Source organism: Ostrinia furnacalis, unplaced genomic scaffold (genome assembly GCF_004193835.3).
Source record: "Ostrinia furnacalis isolate ACB-3 unplaced genomic scaffold, ASM419383v2 OfSCF4462, whole genome shotgun sequence".
In the NCBI taxonomy this organism is placed as follows: domain Eukaryota; kingdom Metazoa; phylum Arthropoda; class Insecta; order Lepidoptera; family Crambidae; genus Ostrinia; species Ostrinia furnacalis.
In genome coordinates, this window is record NW_021134701.1 from 74,101 (window position 1) to 94,177 (window position 20,077).

At 37.5% G+C, this 20,077-nt stretch overlaps 1 protein-coding gene across 9 annotated transcripts in view; it reads right to left on the reverse strand.

The window, feature by feature from the left end:
* Hipk (Homeodomain interacting protein kinase) overlaps positions 1 to 20,077 on the reverse strand; it is a 118,917-nt gene that overhangs the window by 72,201 nt on the left and 26,639 nt on the right. Inside the window, exon 3 of one of the 9 annotated variants that reach the window (XM_028313986.1) lies at positions 7,471 to 7,522. The exons of the other annotated variants lie outside the window; for them this stretch is intronic. The gene's annotated coding sequence lies outside the window, so the exon portion shown is untranslated. The remainder of the gene's footprint in view (positions 1 to 7,470; positions 7,523 to 20,077) is intronic. 9 annotated transcript variants of the gene reach the window in all.

Below are 20,077 nucleotides of genomic sequence, written 5' to 3' on the forward strand. Positions count from 1 at the left end.
GGCAATGTCTTTTAAATGATGCCCGTTTTACTATAGGCACTCTCACAGCCGGACCCTTACATTCGCAACTATGCGAGAGCAAATCGCGGTAATAATTTTCCTGCAACTTCACGGCGGATATTTTCTTACAGAATCTGAATTATTTAAGGATTGTTTGCTGTAAACTTTTGACTTGAGATATATATCCCCACAAGAAAAAGTCGCATGGTGTGAGATCTGGTGACCGAGGCGCCTAGGGTATGTTCCTGTACTTGCTGATCATTTATTTGAAAAAAAAAATAGTCCTCAGTGTCTCCATCGAGGTACTCTCCGTGTGTGGTGAGACACCTTCTTGCTGAAATAGAGTTACGTAGTTGACCGGGATGCAGTTGCAGTTGTGGTATCAGACATTCATCGATCATTCGACAATACATTTCAAATACTTATTGCTCAACTGCGAACGCTCTGTAGGCACCAGTGACTCATGGCGTATTATTTTGAAACAATTAAACTTAATGAAAACTCTTTGGGTTTATTGCATTCAATTTTGAACTTGGAAAATTGTTGCTGGACACCCTTTACAACGTAACCTCACTTCACAACTTCAAAAGATTGTGACAATACCGCGTCCGTTCAAGTCTGATTGGAACCATGAGTGCACCAGATGCACTCCCGAAGATATCGGAACGATAAACGTCACCATCTTATTCACGTATTTTTGATATTCGGTTTGGCCGAAGCTTCGGCTGGTTTTTGGCCGAAAACGAAAATATGGCCGAATGTCCATTTTTTGGCCGAAAATGGCCGAAAACGAAAACGAATATTCGGTCGGTCACTACTTAAAACCTACATATTTTGACTCTAAACTGTGTGAAGATACCAGAAAAATTAAGTTGGTACTTGGTAAGTTGTAATGAACAAACTTTCTTGGTAATGTTGACATAGCTCAATGACTACTCAATAATTTAATGAAGTTACTAAACTAACATGCTATGAAATTACGTTCAGATATAGATCTTCAGAAATAGACAAGGCTTTCTATCCATATCTACAATTATCCGTACTTCTGTAGTGGGCGCCGTAGGACATCCGAGCGGAAATGACGAGGGGTCCTCCCTCCTCGGAGGGATTAGCTCAAAGATACACGAAAGCCACTGTTACTGTGTGATATTTGGCAGACATATGAGATAAGATAGCATATTGGGTGCCTTCGTAAGTGACAATCTTAGTCCAATGAAGTGATGACAAAATATTCTGTACTGACTGATCCAATTCCATTGATTAGTATTGAAATGCTAAATAAATGCTTTTCACTACCAAATTATGTTGAATAATACTGTAAAAAATTAACTGATTGCGTATAATTTATTACACAATCGTCATTACTGATTTCTAAGTTCAAATTAAAATAAAAGATTTGTCTTTCTGTTTTTTTAATTGACTTCTGTGATTGGTTGACTCCAATCTAATCAACCAATAAAAACGATCCCAAAGAAACCCAATTGAAATGTACAATGACAATGTAAGGCAAACAATTTGGGTTATTTTTTTATACAAATAGGAAAAAAACACTCAAGGGCAATGAGGGCACAAATGTTTATTATAACGACAACCCAACTTCAAGTTTTATTTACAATAATATTGTATAAAAATATGAATCAAGATTTGAATAAAAAACAAACATGACGCAACTTGCTCTGTTCACACAATATCCGTGTGTATTGTTTTAAACATACTTTCACCTATCTTACTCCATAAACATTACTACGAAGTCTTATTTGCCCAAGAATGAATATTTAATAGCAAAATTAACGCAGTGCCAGCACATACATGTATTTCAATACTGTAGTAGCATTAAAGAGGTATATTAGCAATTCTAATAGAGCAAGCATTTCACGCATCATTTGCATCTTCTCTCAGCACAAATCGCGTCAAATTATGAACAATGTTTGCTTTGAATTTTAATTATCAAAGAGCGAAAACTGATTTAAAAGAATGCGCCAAAATCATAATCATTAGCATTTGCAATGATAAGGCAAGCTGATGCAAAAGTGGCACAATATCATGCTATATTTCATAATATTGAATAAGAATAGTGAATTTCGTTTCACGAGAATTTCGCTGGATCCTCAACATAAAATCGGACAGCCAGTAGTTGGTGATTCAGTGCTTGGTCTACCGTAAGTTTAAGTGAATAAATCAAAATTCTAAGGATGTGATACAAGCACCATCCTGTAATATGTATGTATTGGTGTTCACTTGCCGAAAAAAGCTTGTGCTTTAAGAATTTAATCCGCCTTTATGCCTCAGATCAAGATCAGAATAATATACCTACAAGAATACAATGTATAACCTAATCTAGTTAAATTTTTTAGTCACGAGCTTGCCGTTACAAGAATTATTTATACCTGCCGACCCACGTTTGGTTGTCTTTATTTGAAATAAAGTACCGCTAAATGGCCAGCATGTTTTACTAGCTCGTTGCCAAGTCATTTGTAAACACAGAGCATTCTCAAAACTGGGCGTTTGATGTTTAGACTAATGTATATCGATGATTAATCGACTCGAAACCCCTCTGCATGAAAGATCTGAACGTTTCGGTAGCGAGAACACTGAACATAAGTACTGAATACTCGGTATGGTTAGTTGGATTAGATATACTTCGACGATTGGTGAGTGAGAGTACGTAATAACAAACCACTACTGCTAAATTCCGTCAAAACTAAAAGAAACAATTGTTACGAAACCATAACGATAATTTGGTACATTTAAAACGTCCAAACTTCTATTTGAAGCCCGTAAAAGTAAAAATATAGCCGTAGACTCCAGTTTGTTTCGAACATAAAAATACTTGCAGTTTCAAAAGCGAAAAGTGCTTCTGAAAATAAAATTTTATTACTTAAAAACAATTCTAAAAGTAAGCAAGGGAATTTGCCAAGATGTCAGAAATTCACAAAGAAGTTTCGCAGGCAGGAGGCAACGAAGTCATACAACCCGAAAACGGAGGGTTTAAAGTTATGAGCAAACGAGGGCCACCAAATTGTAATTGCAAAAGAAAGCTTATACCTATTACTTCGCGATTGTGAATTTGGCAATGGCGACCGACACGGGGACGTTTCTCAGTGTTCCAAATTAAAACCGAGGGGCTCTTTTATGTTTTCTGTTGCGTGAATTATCGAAAAATAAAAATCTCCCCGAGGTTGTAACGAAACAAGCGTCAGCCGGGCGAAATTCAATTTATTTATAAGCCGCCGATAATTTATATTCAACGCAATACACGTCGAACAATTTCGTGATTACGTTTGAAATACTACCATTTCGGTTATGGCAAACGGGATTTAAAATATATTTTTATCGTCCACCGAAGCCAATAAATACTACCCAAAATTTGAATATTATCTGCGCCGGTTTCGTTTGGTCTAGCTAGACTAGACCGCTCACCGTTTTTATCGTTTATGATAATAATGATAACAGTTCTGTTATACAATTTGATGTGATTAAAAAGTAATGACCTGAGCACGTGACGATAACAAATCGCCAGAGTCAAACCTCAAGGGCAGATAATAAAATGACACATCGCCTTGATATCAAACGATTAAAGCTACCAAATTTTGTTGTGGTCAAAGAGGAATACCCTGGAGAGTCCAAAGAATCTAAACACGTTTTACATGTCTAGCAAAAACCGATATACGCAGCAATCTTCCAACGAGTGGAAAGGCGGTAATTTTCGCAGGCGATGCACGAACAATAGGTATCGATGCTTTATTCTTTATCGACACCATCAATCATCTATTCCAAGAGAGCGGCTATCTAAATATCTAAAGCGTTTCGCCCGCGTCGAGATTCCGCAACTACATTGTATAACGAGAGCGTTACGTATTGAAAATTTCGTTTCAAATGTCGATCAGCGTTGTGTGAAATTGGAAACTGTTGCTTAAACTGCATTAAAGAAATTAAATCAACTGCTTATCGGATAGCAAAAACTTCTAGCTAGTTCAAGGAGAAACGTATTTGATAGACAGCTTGCGATATGATAAAAATATAAAAATAAGAAGTCTAGTTTAAATTGCGCTTTAATTAAAAATATCTTGTTTTGCTAATGATTAAACTATAATAAGTAAAATTTACATATTATTACGTAAGTAGAGTTTTGAGTTTCGTCACTTGTATTTTAACAAAGACTGTCATATTTCTGCGCAATTCGATCTTAAAATTGTTGAGCGCATAATTTTAAAACGATTATACAGCAACAGCTGCGGCATATGCGCGACAGGATGTAGAAATACCCTTATTCGCCGGTCAACTTTAATTCGGCACTAGTCATTAAGGGCAAAGGGGCAAATATAACCCTTGCCCAAGGCGCAGCAGGCAAATTAAGTTCTGAATAAGGGCAACAATTTCACATGACCTCAACTATAACAAAATTTGACCTTCAAATAATAACGGTTATAATATTATATCAATATTATGAGTCATTCGATAATGATGTTTGCTAAAATAACGTTACGTGCTATTTTGCGACTAAACAACAAACACAGCATGTTCCTGGTGGAACAGCTGTTATGACGCATTGTCAAATAACATTCCTGAATTGACGAAAGACGAGGTGGACGATCCGTATGATCGTGAAATTATTGTTTGTATGCGAATAGTTCGTTCGTTTCAGCCAAATGACGTCCATAGTAATAAAATGAAAATATTCTACTTTAGAATTCAATGTATCAAATTAGCAACTACATAATTGATAAATTATTAATCAAGAATTGGGTATCAATACCTTGCCTGCAGTAATATACTCGTGACGTGCAAACAATATACACTTAAATATTAATGGCTTCAACAAAATTGAATCAGCAACTATAGTTAATAATTTTATTGAAGCTTGGAATCAATATTACAAGTTAATAACATACTAAGTAATACTACGAACTTTGAAATTGTGTGTGGGCGTGTACGCGTTATTACTTTACTGTTATAACGAACGCGAAAGGGCTCGAAGATCGACCGTACGTACGCCCACGCGCCCAATAATTGATTAAATTCCTCCGTTTCCAGACGTCCTTCGATTTCCCTCGACGGCTTCTATCGGTTATTCAATCAGATTTTCGAAAGCATGAGACATCACTATTTTTTAAAGTCAAAAATTCAAAATATTAGTATAGCTTGTCCTACTACCGCTACTTTGTGACATATACATGAGCTGGTGCTGAAAAGAAGTGGCAGAAGAAACTCAAGTCACCCTTGTCAGCCTCTTTTTCAACACGTTTGCCGCATTGGTTGGACGCCACGCGGTGAGCCTCGAACAATATTTCTTTCTCTGTCTCAGCTTTCAATGACTTAATAAATATGAAATACAGGATTGATAGACACTTCAAGCGATATCGTTAATTTTTTTAAAGTCATGTTTTTTGACTTTTGATTGATCGATTTCGTAAACATAAGTTAAGTACCGATAGCGAGTTAATCGAGCGCGACAGCTGCATCTAAATCAGCATGCAAATAAATATTCCACTCATTAATGAACCTAGAATGTCATGGTGTCCTTTAATTATGTTTTTGTTATGCAACTCTTCGACAAAAACCAACCGATTTCGCACAAAAATAATTAATGTTTTATTTTAGGCGTTGTGAAATCAAAGTTTCGTTAGTTTTCCAAGTGGTTGACGGACGGACGCCCACGTCGGCTATGTATGTTCCGATTAATTAATGACCTCCAACAAGTATCTTATTGGGCAAACAGTTGGGCAATACGTTACACAATATGCCCGGCTGACTACAAAACGAGTGGACACTTATTGCTATGGACATAAGGCAAAAAATAACGAGCTGATAAACTGTTGACTGTAACGAGCGTTATGGGTCGCAAAGCCGAGAGATTAAACAGCTTTACTTTAAAGTTGTTTTTTCTGCGATAGACGTAGTCAGTACTGCTCATTAAAGAACTGTATTGGGGACCGTGATGTCATACTAGCTCGTCTTCACAAAAGCTTACGACTGACATTGACGTCTATAAAATTCTTAAAGCTTTTTACGTTTCAAGATTTATTTTTAGCTTGCTCAACCACCCAGTAAAATGTAAATTTCGCTAATTACAAATTATTACATAATTGCACCCGTTTTGAAAAGGAATACAGTATTATAGCACTTTTTAACAGAACAGACCAATATCAGCAGCTAAACCCGTATACCATCTGCTATGAACTAAGAAGAGTCTGTGAACGCCAGATCGTTCACTGGCTATTGCTCTAATACGGTTGTCTAGCGAAAAATATTGTCTAAGCAGCAGTCCGAGTCTAATGATAGTATTTTCTCATAGTATCATAAGCCAATTTGGGCATTGTTTAACATTCAAGCACCGCGGACAGGCCCAGGGGACGAAGCCTAACCACGTCCCAGTGATTAATAGTGAACACCAACCATTTGTCAGCTAAAGTGAGCCGAAAGTGCTCAGTTGTGAATTTAATTGGGATCATTAATTACAACAATATTGACTATCCGTGCCGGAAGGCAAGACAAAACACAGTTAGGGTGCAAAATGAAGCGTTTTGCAAATAGCACCCACTGTCTGTGATTATTAAAGCCACTTTTGCAACTATGAATTTAAGAGCTGCTTTTGGTAGATTAAATCATTTTTTATTCACTTCATGTCCCAAACTTTCTGGCTAAGCCGCCAAAATGTTACTAATTTACCGAAACCCTCAGTTGCCAAAATGTAAGAAAGATGAAAGTGGAAGAAGAAATATGTGGACGACGCCGTAATTAAAAGTGAGCAGGACAAAAGAGAATAGCCCGTTGTTCTGCGAATAGATTAATTAAAACCTTACACAATGGACGTAAGGATGTGCATGTGAAAGTTGCAAGAAAGAGATGAAAATACGGACTGAGAAACAAAACGTGGAACAGACCCGAGGCTGGGAATAATAGTGTCTCGGTTCTCGAGTGGACTAGAGAATGCATATCGACAGCACATCCGAGACTATATGTATTTTTTATTTTTTTTTTGTTGAAAAATCGCATATTTACAACTGCATAAGATGCCACAGTGTTTGTGTTGATGTGCTGATGTCGGCACTCGTGAGAAATTACACAAGGATTAAAAGTTCATTTTAACCCTTGGAAAATTAAGTCGAGTTAAACACAAAGTATTTTTAATTAAAGCCAAGATTAAGAGTTAAAGTAATAAAACATAGTCAAAAGACAACAAAAAATTAGAAACTAAGAAGATAATATGGCATTTAAATAGTAGGCATGGCTCATAAAAAGTGGATTAAAAATGGCCTCTAACATTCTCAAGTTAGAAGAAGAGGCAACACTTTTTGAACTAAAATTGTGTTTTAAAGCACCGACTTTAGAAACATAATTATGTTCGTGTTTTCGTACAACATATTAGATTAGCATCGCCATGACTGGCTCGTCTTGTTATGGTGATTAGCATGTCAATGTTTGTTAGCCAACTTGAAGACAAGCGATTTGAGTATCATAAAAAAATACCTCTCATAAAAATCCCAGTTTCTTTTCAATATAGTTGAAGAGTCTTCATTACCTGGAAATAGAGAAAACGAATGGTTAATTTTACAGAATATCAATAAAAATATGTTTAATAATTAGTTTCAAACTTAATAAGTAAAAAACCTACGGGTAACATCTAATTTAAAAAGATGATGTTATGGATCATGGACTGTTTTGGAGACTTTATTGATCTCCAAAATGAGTAACTGCCTAGTTGTGAGAAAAAATCCAATAACAAAGACAAACGATACCCTAATCATAAATTAGGTTACGGCGGCACTTTAAAAACTATGAACATGATTTAGCGGGCACGTAGAGTTGGCAAAGTTATATGCGGGTAATAACTCCCATTTAACTAATGGATAGCTCGTTAACATTATTGCACCCTGCACATTCGTTCTTAACAGGACCACTTAAGCGAATTACGAACCACTATACTAATCTAGTTGGTGTACATTTGATATACGGGAGCGACGCTACCTTCACGAATTTGACATAATAGTACAGGCAGCATCAAATAGTTCATGACATCCAAAATTGGTTGGTGGTAGCGTGGTAGGGCTTGTTCTAAGTCCACCTGGCTAGCTACCACCATCTTACCTAAGTCTGTCGCCATAACAACAATGTTAACAGCATTATTGTGTTCCGGCAGTTAGAGGTAAGATAGCCAGTTCCTCCGTGGTTGAGGATTCCGGGTTAAGCTCGCTTCCACCTTCGGCCTGATCGTCACTTATCATCAGGTGAGATACAGGTCAAGAGCTTCCTCGTTGTGGATTAAAAAAAAAGACGACAGTATATCAAGCTAGCTCTTTGGCGTCCTATTTAGTTGTAATAAGTGCGATTTTGCAATAAAAATGTATAGTCTGATATACCATCGACTGTATATTGTTACTTAATGGGTCGAGCTTAACATGTTGCATATTATCGATAATTTGACGTAATGTTATTGCAGCAAATGTCAACTTTGACCGCAGTAGATTAAGAGCTGAATTAGATTAGCCTTTAAAACTAGAAATGATCAGTTAAGACCTTGAACTTTGAATAAAATAAATAAAAAACCTTCCGCAATGCCACACACAATATTTAAATGCTGAATTTAAAATCATTAATGATTATAACGATCATAGAGTGCTAAATCCAAACAGCATTCAAGACAATAAAGTTACAAATCTAAAAAACTAGTCGGGTGTACTTATTAACCAAAAATGTTGCTGAAAAAACGCGCAACAAAAAAGTTGATTAAACCAACTGAGCAACCTTCATAATGCCTTTCACTGCGCGTATAAAGCAAAGGATATAATAAAATTTACATACAATAAAACTTCGGACGGTCAAATAATTTCGGCAAGCGGTCTCGCCGTAATGGTAATGACCTCTTTCGTGATGACTGAGCTGCGGGGTTACTCTGAAAAACGTTTCGAGTGTTGCTGTTCCTCTCACGCAAAGCGATATGCCAACACGAGCGACGGTGACGGATAGACCCGAAAGTACATGAACAGCGTTTCAGAGTAGCCCAGCTGAACACGAAATAGGCAAAAACCGTTCCGTGCATGATAAGGCTGGCACTACGCCTACGACGCCAGTGCCAAATTAGGGCCGCGGCTTGCTCATAACGACTATTAAGGAAACATGAAAGTTACGAATATAAAATAAAAATAACTTTTAGTACAGGCGACAGCACATCAACGTAAACACTTTTCAAATTGTAGTAGGTGCCACATAAAGTCATACATGTGAGAGTGGCAACAGGGATCCAATTAAATCTAACAGACATCTACTAAATAAGAAACTTTAAGGGTTACAGTATTCATAGCGATTGTAGCTTATTTTCCCATGCAAATCCAAGCGGGAATTTTAATCGGAATTGGTAAACCAATCAAATGAAAATTCCAAATTTGGTCATTCCAAAAACACTATGCGGAAAGTATAACGGCATTAATTTTCCGCTACCCCGCAACAGCGTCACTATCACAACTACACGGTATCAAAAGGTTTTCCCCTCGATAACACAATCGACGTGTACGTCACATGGCAGCCTTGACCTTATCATATCGAGCATTAAAACGTGTCCCAAGGCCGAGCTGACACGAACCATTGTGCCCAAGAATATATCACGGTTGGCAAAGGAATGTCCTTCCAATGTGCAGTTTCTACGTTGCTGAAGTGTTAATAAATTTTAATTGGTAACTTCATTTTTAGTATCTTGCGTGTCTCGTACAAAGTTCGAACGCTATAAGAATCGTACTGCGTGGTAGTCTACGTTTAGTCTCCATCCATGGATCGGCTTGGGATCGGCTAAATACTTTAGGAAATTAATTAAAGATACTGGCAATGAGATTTGTAAAGAAAGACACATCATATACCTAGGTACACATGTTTGTAATGTTGCTGAATACTTATGATTACTGGCATGGCAGTGAAAGCATTTATGACCAAAACAATCTTTCAATAGAAACACGTAACAATTCATAGACCACATTATTTCTCAATTTTATAGACCTAGGTCAGTCAGTTACTAAACTAATGTATTCTACTAATACATAATCACCATTCACATTGGCAAGAAGGTAAAAAACGTGATTCTATACACGATCGTTGAATTGTTTATTGTGCTCGATGAGCCAGCATAAAGGTCGACCGATGACCATCAGAATCAGATGTAAAGCAGTATTGTGTGTGCACTTCAATCTACACATGTGAACTTTACTTCAGTTCCAATAGGTTCGATTTTACAACAAAAATGTACAGTCTGATAAGCTGGTGACTGTACAATTCACATGTATGTGTACAAATTACCTAATAAAAGTAAAGGCGCCTTGATCTTTATGTTTAGTTCACTTTAGTATCGAATAAGATTATTCTAGTTTGGCCCAGACAGATAAAACGTAAGAACGGTTTTATTTCAGCAGGGTTTACTGTAGCAGAATTGAAGATACAATTGTATTTTCTTTATACGTTGTAGGTTTAGAGGGCTTTGCAAAGTAGTTTTCTCTTTCTTTTGCTAAAGTAATAGTAAAAGTGCTATCTAGAATATTTTTAGCAGATATAGTATTTGAATTCATTGAACGTTTTTCTCTCTGCATTGAATTTGTGATTATTGTATTATCGTCATCAACTCATCAACAAACAATTCGATTGAATATCAATCGTTATCCTATCCTCGTTCGAGGAACGGTCTAGTGGTATCTGACGTCAACGCGATACAAATCACTTTGCACGAAGTCAGAAACAATCAGTGTCATTATAAGCAAGTGGTCTCTGTGTGCGCAGGCGACGATCGAGTTTCCAGCAACCGCCACGTGACTGGATTCAGAGCGATTGAAAGCTAATCAGAAGAGCTGGCCATTACATGGACAAACACGATCAAGTGTGCGAGGGACACGTGTCTCTAAACATCAAGTCCAGGAGTTCTATTAAATCAATGGGGGCGCCAATCACGTAGTAACTTCCAATAAAGTATAACATCCGTGAGAATTTCTGCGGAAATATTATGATTTTGGGATGGTACAGGCAGGTAGCAGGAGTATAAATACATATTAATCCTCTGATCGACACGTGAATCATTTCGGAGAAATTGATCGAATCAAGGCCCTTGGTTACCATAGCGACGAATCGAGCAGGCTGTTCCCATTAGGCTGCGGTTCCACCGAGCCGACCTATCGAAAATAGACCGGGAAGCCAAATAAGAGAGCATAACGGAGCGCTAGAATGCAGACACGAATACACCGACGACATTACGTTCAACTGCTGGATTCATAACGCACGAACTCAATTTTACCACGTCTTCCGTTGCGAATATTGGATCTTCACAATTTAATACTACATGCCGCCGCGTCCGCATTTTTCATCATCGGTGTTTGTGAAATTTTTAAACGATTGATCTTATTTTAAAAGCCTAGTTTCACGCAACGGTACTTTACACTTCAATCGTTTTGTTGACTGACCTCGATGCAGTCCACAGTGCAGTACCTACTTATATCAGAATATCAGTCAGAATTGATTTAAATGATCGGGTCGTATGTTATAGATAGATCAATGTGAGCTATTGACAAGCTGGTCACTTCATAACGTTGTATTTTTAGACTGAGGTTTAAAACACATACTTTTCTATCATCAGTGAGATATTTGGCATACTGCCCTTTTCCACATTGTCATTGGTGATTAGACCATGACGACTGAATTCAAGGTCACGACACCATGATTGCTCTAAATGTCTTTGTCTTAGAGAACAATTTTAAATGAAAAGGCATCATCATTGAATTGCACTTAAAGGCCGTCGTTGCAACTGATAGCAATTCATTAGTGCACGAGATTTATGGCGCCACAATAGTCAATAGCGAGGAGTTCATAGATCAGGCACATGTGTCAATTACTATCAAGCGATCCATGATGGTCAAATCTATAAAATGAAGACAGTAAACTGTAAGTAAATAATGTAACCTTTGGAGTTGACTTTGGAGGAGTGAGTCGACTTGAAATTCCTGTTTGTCAATAAGCAATGGTCGTCCCACGCAGCCGAAATGTTCGTTAAAATTTTGAAAACAGACGCATATCCCCCCAGCGATGCACCGCCCGCATGCACGCAAGTGCGTGATGTCCCGACAGGGACCAGCGTTAGCTGACACTTTAGCGCATAACTCCGGGTTATTTTTCAAAACGAAAAGAGGCAAATGTATGGGATTTCAGGGGAAGCGGCGGGTCTCGCAACGCTGGCGGCGGACCAACCTCCGTGCAACCGGTTCCAGGCCTGACCGAGCAAGACTGGCGATAAAATCCAGATAATTCTTGATGTTTGAATTTTGAACTGAGGAACGGGAAGAGCCGAGTACGTTACTTGATAATTTTACTGGACTTTAAACTGAATCTGACACTAACAAGTAAACAATCTTTAGCTTGTGTATAAAAAACTCATTTGAATACTGTTTTGACTGCTGCCACTTGATATCAAAAACAAAACTTAACGAAACACAAAAAACAGTAAGTACAAAATAAGTGGTTAAAAATACGTAAATATTAGGTATAGAAGTTGTAGATCACTGGGACGAATACGAAAGGTTTTCATTTTTATCTATTCGGGCAAAACCGAGCAAAAATAAATCTTTTGGGTATTGACATCTCTGGTAAATAAATCAAGAGGGAGAACGTAATCTTTCAGGCATACTCAAGCTAGCGGCTATAATTTCATGTGAATGAATGAACAAACACGAGTTATAGATCGGAGCATGTTTCAGAATAATTTTGACTGGTCATAAATAATATTTGGTGGTGTCTTATTCTCTTGGCGCAAAAACTGTTTGTGGAAGAGAGCAGCACATCAAGCTAAACGGTGTGGTATCTTATGTGGTTCAAATAAGTTCTATTTTGCAACAAATTCGATGCGTCGGCGACTGTACCTGTTCATAAGTGACTCGCCAATATTAGTGAGCGCACACACGAACCTATTTGTGTGGTTTAGTTACGTGAATACCACGTGTTCCGAGCGAGTGGAGGTGCGCACAAAAACTCATCTCTGTTGCTACATACATAGTAACTCGTGTTTTATTTATTACTCAACATATTTTAGACGACAACACGCGTGTTCAAAACTTCTACAAAATGTCTCCTCGATTAATTTAGTTTGGAAAACTAAAATTTCACGTTACCACCAGTAGGTCGGTGCCAAGATACGTTTAACCTATCCACTCGACAGGTTACACAAAATGCGACTGATTGATAATAATCACGTAGATTTATGGTCATAGTAAAGTTTTCATCTTACTGCTTGGTATCTACTGCTTTTGCTCTAAAGCTCTGCAGCCAAGAATTTATTACGACACTCTGTGAAACATACGTCTGGCACGGCATTGGATTACGAAATATTTTATCGTCTATCGTAAAAATGCAACTTTGTGTGGATTACTCAGAATCTGCATCTGTCTTGAAATTGTCATGTAAAAACTGCTCTATCATACCTTAGGATATCCATTACTTTTAGCATCTCCGGTGCGCTGCCCGCCTTTCTTTTCACAGTCATACACACAATCGCCACTCCAAATTTTTTTCGAAAGTATATTGGTTAAGGTACATTTCACAAAATTCAAATTGTTTAACACTTTCATTTAACTTTTCAATAGTTTACACATGGTGATGAATGTCGTTCCGTATAAGGAGTTGAGGTTGGAATGAGTCAAGAGATGAGTTGATATGAAATTCTGAACCCCCACACGTAGTTAGTTGGTGGAGCTAAAAGCTACCCGATGCGCGGGCGACTATAATTAGCATCAGAATGTATTCTAAGCGGCCTCCAACAAAGATGTGGCTAATCTATTTTAGTTTGGACACCTCGCGTGATCACGTTTACGTTTAAAGAATAAGATGGGGAATAAAAAAATACTTCATAAAACACTGAAAAGTGGCCTGAGTTACTCAGCCGTCGAGCACAATCGTTTCGATTAAACTTTTTTACGACTGCATTTCAATTGGATCTTATTAATCTTTTTAATGGGGTAAAATTAACATCGCTGGCAAAGCTGAGAAGTAAAATAATTTTAAATCAAGAAAATGAGAGTTTCATAATTTATCGAATCAGGAACTGTCAGAGTCAACTACAATCATTTTTATTGCTAACAATATTTCTACGAAAACGTGCCGCTAAATTGACTCATGCGCCGACTAGCTGTGACGTCACAGCAGCAAGTGAGTTTTCTAAAGCAAACAAACTGCCTTGGGTGCAATTTCATTACAACATTAACTGCCTAAAACGTTTCAATTACGAAAAATGTGGGTCAAGACACTTTTGTGCAGTAAACAGCACATAAATAAGCATACCGACATAACTATAATAAATCCTCGTATACATTTATAATCGCAGCAATGTGTTTCATGGGAGCTGGTTAATTTATGCATAACCAATAGGTAGAGCGTTGGTAAAAAAAAAACGGATCAAAAACAATATGTGAGAGAAATCACAACACTGGCAAGACGTTTATTACAACTATACAAGATACCACAGTGTCAAGCATCATTTGCTGCCATAGGACATCCTCAGTGAATCAAGGAGGAATACCCTAAGATCCTTTTACGCAAGCGGAGCCGCGGTTGAGGGCTTATTTTAAAAGATTCCAAAATCCAAACTAAGAAAACGCAAGTCAATGTGCCTTAAAATTTTTGTACAATCAGGTTTACAAACAATACATATTCATAACCTGTGAATGAATAATTATCATAACGTATATGATAAATTTTCTTTGACTTTGATAGTATAATTTTTATCTTAACTATTTGTATTTAAGCCAAGATAAGAAGCACAAGTGATATATTGCTTCAAACATTTTAATCAGGGCAGGGCTTCGCAGCTGGTCACTTGGCTTGTGTAAAATATTTTTATTTATTTTATAACAGCAGTTAAAAATGTTAACGACATGGAATGGTGTCTTGAATTCATAATTTGATGGAAATATACCATGGTATCTCTAGGTATGTCTCGAAGAAAAAGCTTTTTATATGGCTTTAGAAAATTTAAATTAATTTGTTTCATTTGAAACAAGTTACGATACAAATTACGTTACATACCTTAGTATAATACATTTTGTAACATTTATAACACAGTATGTACAGAACAGTAAACATTTCAATCACTACATTTTTTATTATTTATTTATTATTTACATGGCGTAGACTGGAAGGCGTGCCATTCGCGTTACCACTATCGAAATATTGCAAAACGTTTGTTATCTTCGAAACGAAGAAAGCGATAATCGTCTGTAAAATTATGTATGATAATTCGCAACTCAGAAAAGAACATTTAAATAACATTTGAACAAAGTGTACTTTCACCTGAAAGTTTGTTGAAATACTCTATCAGTTTTATTAAAGTTTCAGATTATACTCGGTGAATTCTCTTTAAATCTAGATATTAAAATACACAGCTTATACACGCTTACCTATGAATATTCTTTATTCGCGATGCCGATAACTATTCTTAGAAATATAGTCTACATAATACACGTAACGAATTAAAATAAAATCAACATACACCGTTTCTAAATACCTACATAGCGAATTTCTTCTTACTTCTTTGTTTCATTCGAAGAGACAGAACAAAGAAAAAATGTGCGCACGTTAGCACATCTTATGTTGTTGTACTAGATTCTATTTTGCAATAAAAATGTATTATAGTATGATGTGCCGTCGACTGTACAAAACACCTTTTAGATAATTTCACGTCTACGCCTACGCAGTGCGGTAAACGAGTGAATAATGAGAGGCGAACCCGAGCGTAGCGTGTTTTTACTGTAAAGCACGTCAACTACCACAAAATGATGAATTTCCCAATAGAATCCCCGATATACTATTTTGGGCTTTTGGAAAATATGAAAATTAGTTGTCATTTTTGCTCAATTGAAAACTTGAAGTTGTAGAAAGACAAGTCAAAATACACAGTTTAGAATATAATAGATACTAGTGTGCAGCTTTTACCAACAGTTTTGAGTTAAACTTTAGAGCAGTTTCATCCCCTTATGGGATGAATTTTGGAAAATCCTTCCTTATAGCTATGTCTACTACTACGTCATAATAACTGCGCACCAAATCTCAGCGCAACCCGTTCAGTGTTTTGAACTGCGTATTGAAACTGACAGATCAGAATGTAACGGTTGCTTATTTAAATGTGAACACAAACCCGATATTTTCGCGTACATGATCACATCCAAAACATATATTTTCCATATAAAAGGAATGGCTGGCGAAAATCAATTTGGGCTGGTGCGTGGCTCTTAGCTGGGCCGGGGTACCGAGAGTCACGGCCAAGGTCGGTCGCGCAGCCGCCCGCCCGCCCCGCCCGCCCGAGTCGATAGCACGCGCTCGCCGCTCATTGAGCACCCACACAGACAGGCGCGGTACAGTGTTGCCACTTCAGATTTTTTTTACCCTAATGTTTGGTGAATTTACCCTGAATTAGGCAGTTTTATATTTGTTTTAATTTTTTTAAAATAAAAACAAATAAATTTATGTCTATTCTCTCTCAGAGGAAGGCGTATTCAATCGATCAAAAATTTGCTTGAAAGGAGTTTTATACATCCTCTAAAAATTTCCTGTATATTTATTTTACCCTAATTAATTTTCTACCGTAAAAATACCCTAAATTTTGGGTAAAATACCCTAAGGTGGGGACAATGGCGCGGTATTTAGCCGGGAACGGGACTCGGGACACACCTAGCGATTCATGAAAGCCTCGCTAGGCTAAAATAAGAGATTGTTTTGAGTCAATATTAGGGCGGAGCCTGGCGGTTTTCATTTCATATTTTAAGGTAAAATTATTCAAGTGTTCCAAGAATATGATCTCAGAATAATTTTCAAGAGAAAAGTATACATAACTAGGCAGATATGTACCACCTAGCTAGACTACATAATATCTACATTTGATACTACCACGTCGCGTTAGTCAAATAGCCTTTTGTGGTTTTGGGGATATCAAATTCGAGCGGTGTCAACAATAAGGTGTTACTTCAATTAAGGATTCAGATTGAACCGATTTTAACTATGCAAACGTGAATACAACAGAAAACCAATATCCCATAGTACTTGCACGAGAGATAATGCTATCACAAGTGTATACTATTCAGACATATCGGGCGAACGATAAGAGATAAAAACTGTTTGTTTGCGAACGGTGCGCGAATGTGGTGTGCTCTGTATGATAACGAGTATGAGCATAGTGTGCTAAGCCAAGAATAAATGGAAGAAGACTGAAGTTGAACCACATAAAATGATACCTATACTATTGCCTTTTCGCTATGCAGTTAGCCTAGGCGCAGACCACCGACTTTTAGTCGGCCGATAGTTAGACCCGATTTTAATGATTTAATTTGTATGAAGAATCGGCCGATTCGCAAATCGGTGTAATGTGCGCACTTCCATACATGTCCATACTGATTAACAGCCCGACCCAACTATCGGCCAACTAAAAGTTGATGGTCTGCGTCTAGACTAAAAGGGTTGTAAAGATATACATCCATGCATATACGGATCCATAGAAAAGGATAAGTATCTTATTTTGTGACAGGAAAAAGTACAATATATTTTATAAGAACGCATGGAGAATGATGTAACAAAAACTGACGCAAATGAACATAACACAATTTGAACATTACCTTTCTTTTGAGATAATTTTCGTTTACCAGGAGCACGTTTGGAAATTCACTTTTACCAAAGGGCCTGACTATAACTCGTTTAGGAGCTAAGGCTTTTAAAGGGTGTTAAGACATCACCTATAACGCGGTACAGGTCGAACGGAAGCATTAGTTGGGCAATGCCTACTGGCCAGCCATGTAGGCGAGGTCGTGCAATCAGTTTCACCTCTAGATCAATGCCTGGCTGAGGCAAATATAAATTTTCACAAGAACACATTTTTCAAAGTGAACAGACAAGAATAAATCGATAGCATAAAGGTCAGTCGCAAGTATAACTTTAGATCAGGACTTTGATCAGATATTCATGTTCTATCGACACGTTTTGCAAAGCTACATGTGTTAATTTGAATAGAAATCGATTTAAAGTAGTTGCTCCATAAAACATTCATGCGAGCGGAGCTAAAACATGGCAAATGGTGGTAAAAAATAGACGGGTCAGCATTAATATTAATCCTGAATGACGCACTTTGCCAACTTCAGAGTCACCTCGTTGTATACATTAATGTTTTCCGAAACATATTTTCCATGTGGTTTAGGGATTATTATATCATCAACGTATATCTTGAAGTGACAAGAAGAAATAAGTTCAGAGTACGTCGCGTAGGTTCGAGAAAAAAACATTTTAAAAGTTCCACTAAAACAATGCGAAAAATTTACGGACTTGTCTAATTTTAATTATGAAAAAAATAACACTAGATTTCGCCTGTCGCTTGGGCTGATGTTTTTTTTTAATTCATTCCGCGAGGAGGTTGAGGCCGCAGGCTAAGGTCATATACCAATATTATGTACAGTCTATTATTGAATAGAATCTGATTAGCTTTTATATGACCGTGACAAAAAGAAAAAGAAAACTACTACGCACCAAAGAGCCACCGCCCTGGTGTAAACAAACCTGGACGTCCCTATAACGTTAATTGACTCTTCCTCCCTTATTAAGATGTTGTACAATTACATAATCTAGCACCGAGAGCTTTTATTTGTTCTCTAGTTTCAGAAGCTTTTGATGAAAAACCAACCACATAAACGAAAGCAATCCCGAATATTGATCTGAGTAACAAACAGATAGTAAGCGTATCATTATCCAAGTTCGATCATCAGGCGCCATTTCAAGTCGTTAGAAGCACTGCCGGTAATCCTATCGTTTTCAAAGAGTCGTTTGCTGGGGGTACAGTCAGGGTACAGACTACTTTGGTGCAAAAGGGGCTCTATTACCACTACATAAGATACTACAGTTGAGCTTAATGTACCGTCTGTACACCGCCACCCCGTCTATGGGGCGCGGTCGCCATTGAGAAACCTGGATAGCTATTTTTGTTCAGCTACGTGAAATGAAAAGCAATTTTAACTGCTGTATAAAAGGGTATTTATAAAGGATGTCTAGGATCAAAGGACTAATTGTCGTTTGAATGTAGCTACTAAAAGTATGAATCAATTGGACTCAACTAAATCAAGTTTTCTCTCAATAGTTATTACTTTCAAAGAGGGTGGAGCCGCTAGCTTTTTCAGATTCACTATACATATCATTTTTGGCATCCACTTCATTATCCTGAATGGAATGTTATATCTAGGTAGTTGGTAATATTTATCTAGCGATAACACCGCCCACATTCCATAATCTGTGTTTTGTAACACCTGAGGTTCATTAAGCTTCGGCCAACACAACTAAACTATTATTCCCAAATATGATACATAGAGCTGTAGCTAGAGTTGCTTTTAAGCACCGTAACTTCGTCTCATATAAGACTGCTTCTTAGCTCAAACTTTAAATTTAACTCCAGACATTTCCACAGAGAATAAAGTAGCAGAACGGGAAGGCAGATTTATTACTGGCAAAGGTTGCGCCAACTCCTCAGACAATAAAAAGGAAAGCGCATCGTGTTGTAAAAAAATCAGAACTTATCGCATTCCCGTCTACATAACGATAAAATGCGTTATTTGGGCTCTCCCTCCTGCAGCCATTTCAGCAGACTCCTATTAAGCGTAGTTAGGCCCTGCGCTCACTAACAACACAGTGGAATTTTAACCCTGGGTTGAATTTTACTTTAACTATAACAAACGTCACTGACTTGACATACAAACAACAAAATACATACAAAAACACCCGTTAAGCTGATGCAACTAAAACTGCGATAATTATTACTTCGAACCTGCGGAAAGTTTTCGTATAAAATCCACTCCATGACTATTACAATTAAAACATGAACAATATCATAACTTTTTAGGCACTATGCTACTCTACTTGTCATTAATAGTAAGTTCAATTTGCGCCAGGCCTTACAGTTCATTCTGCAGGCCGGGTTGGGGCCCTGCGGGGGCCACCCCGGGCCTCCATTGAGCGGGTCCCGGGCTCAAGCGTCTATTTTTAGGGCCCGGGTGGCCCGGGTTGACGTCACGCCCTACCCTCGCCCCCCAGCGGCATA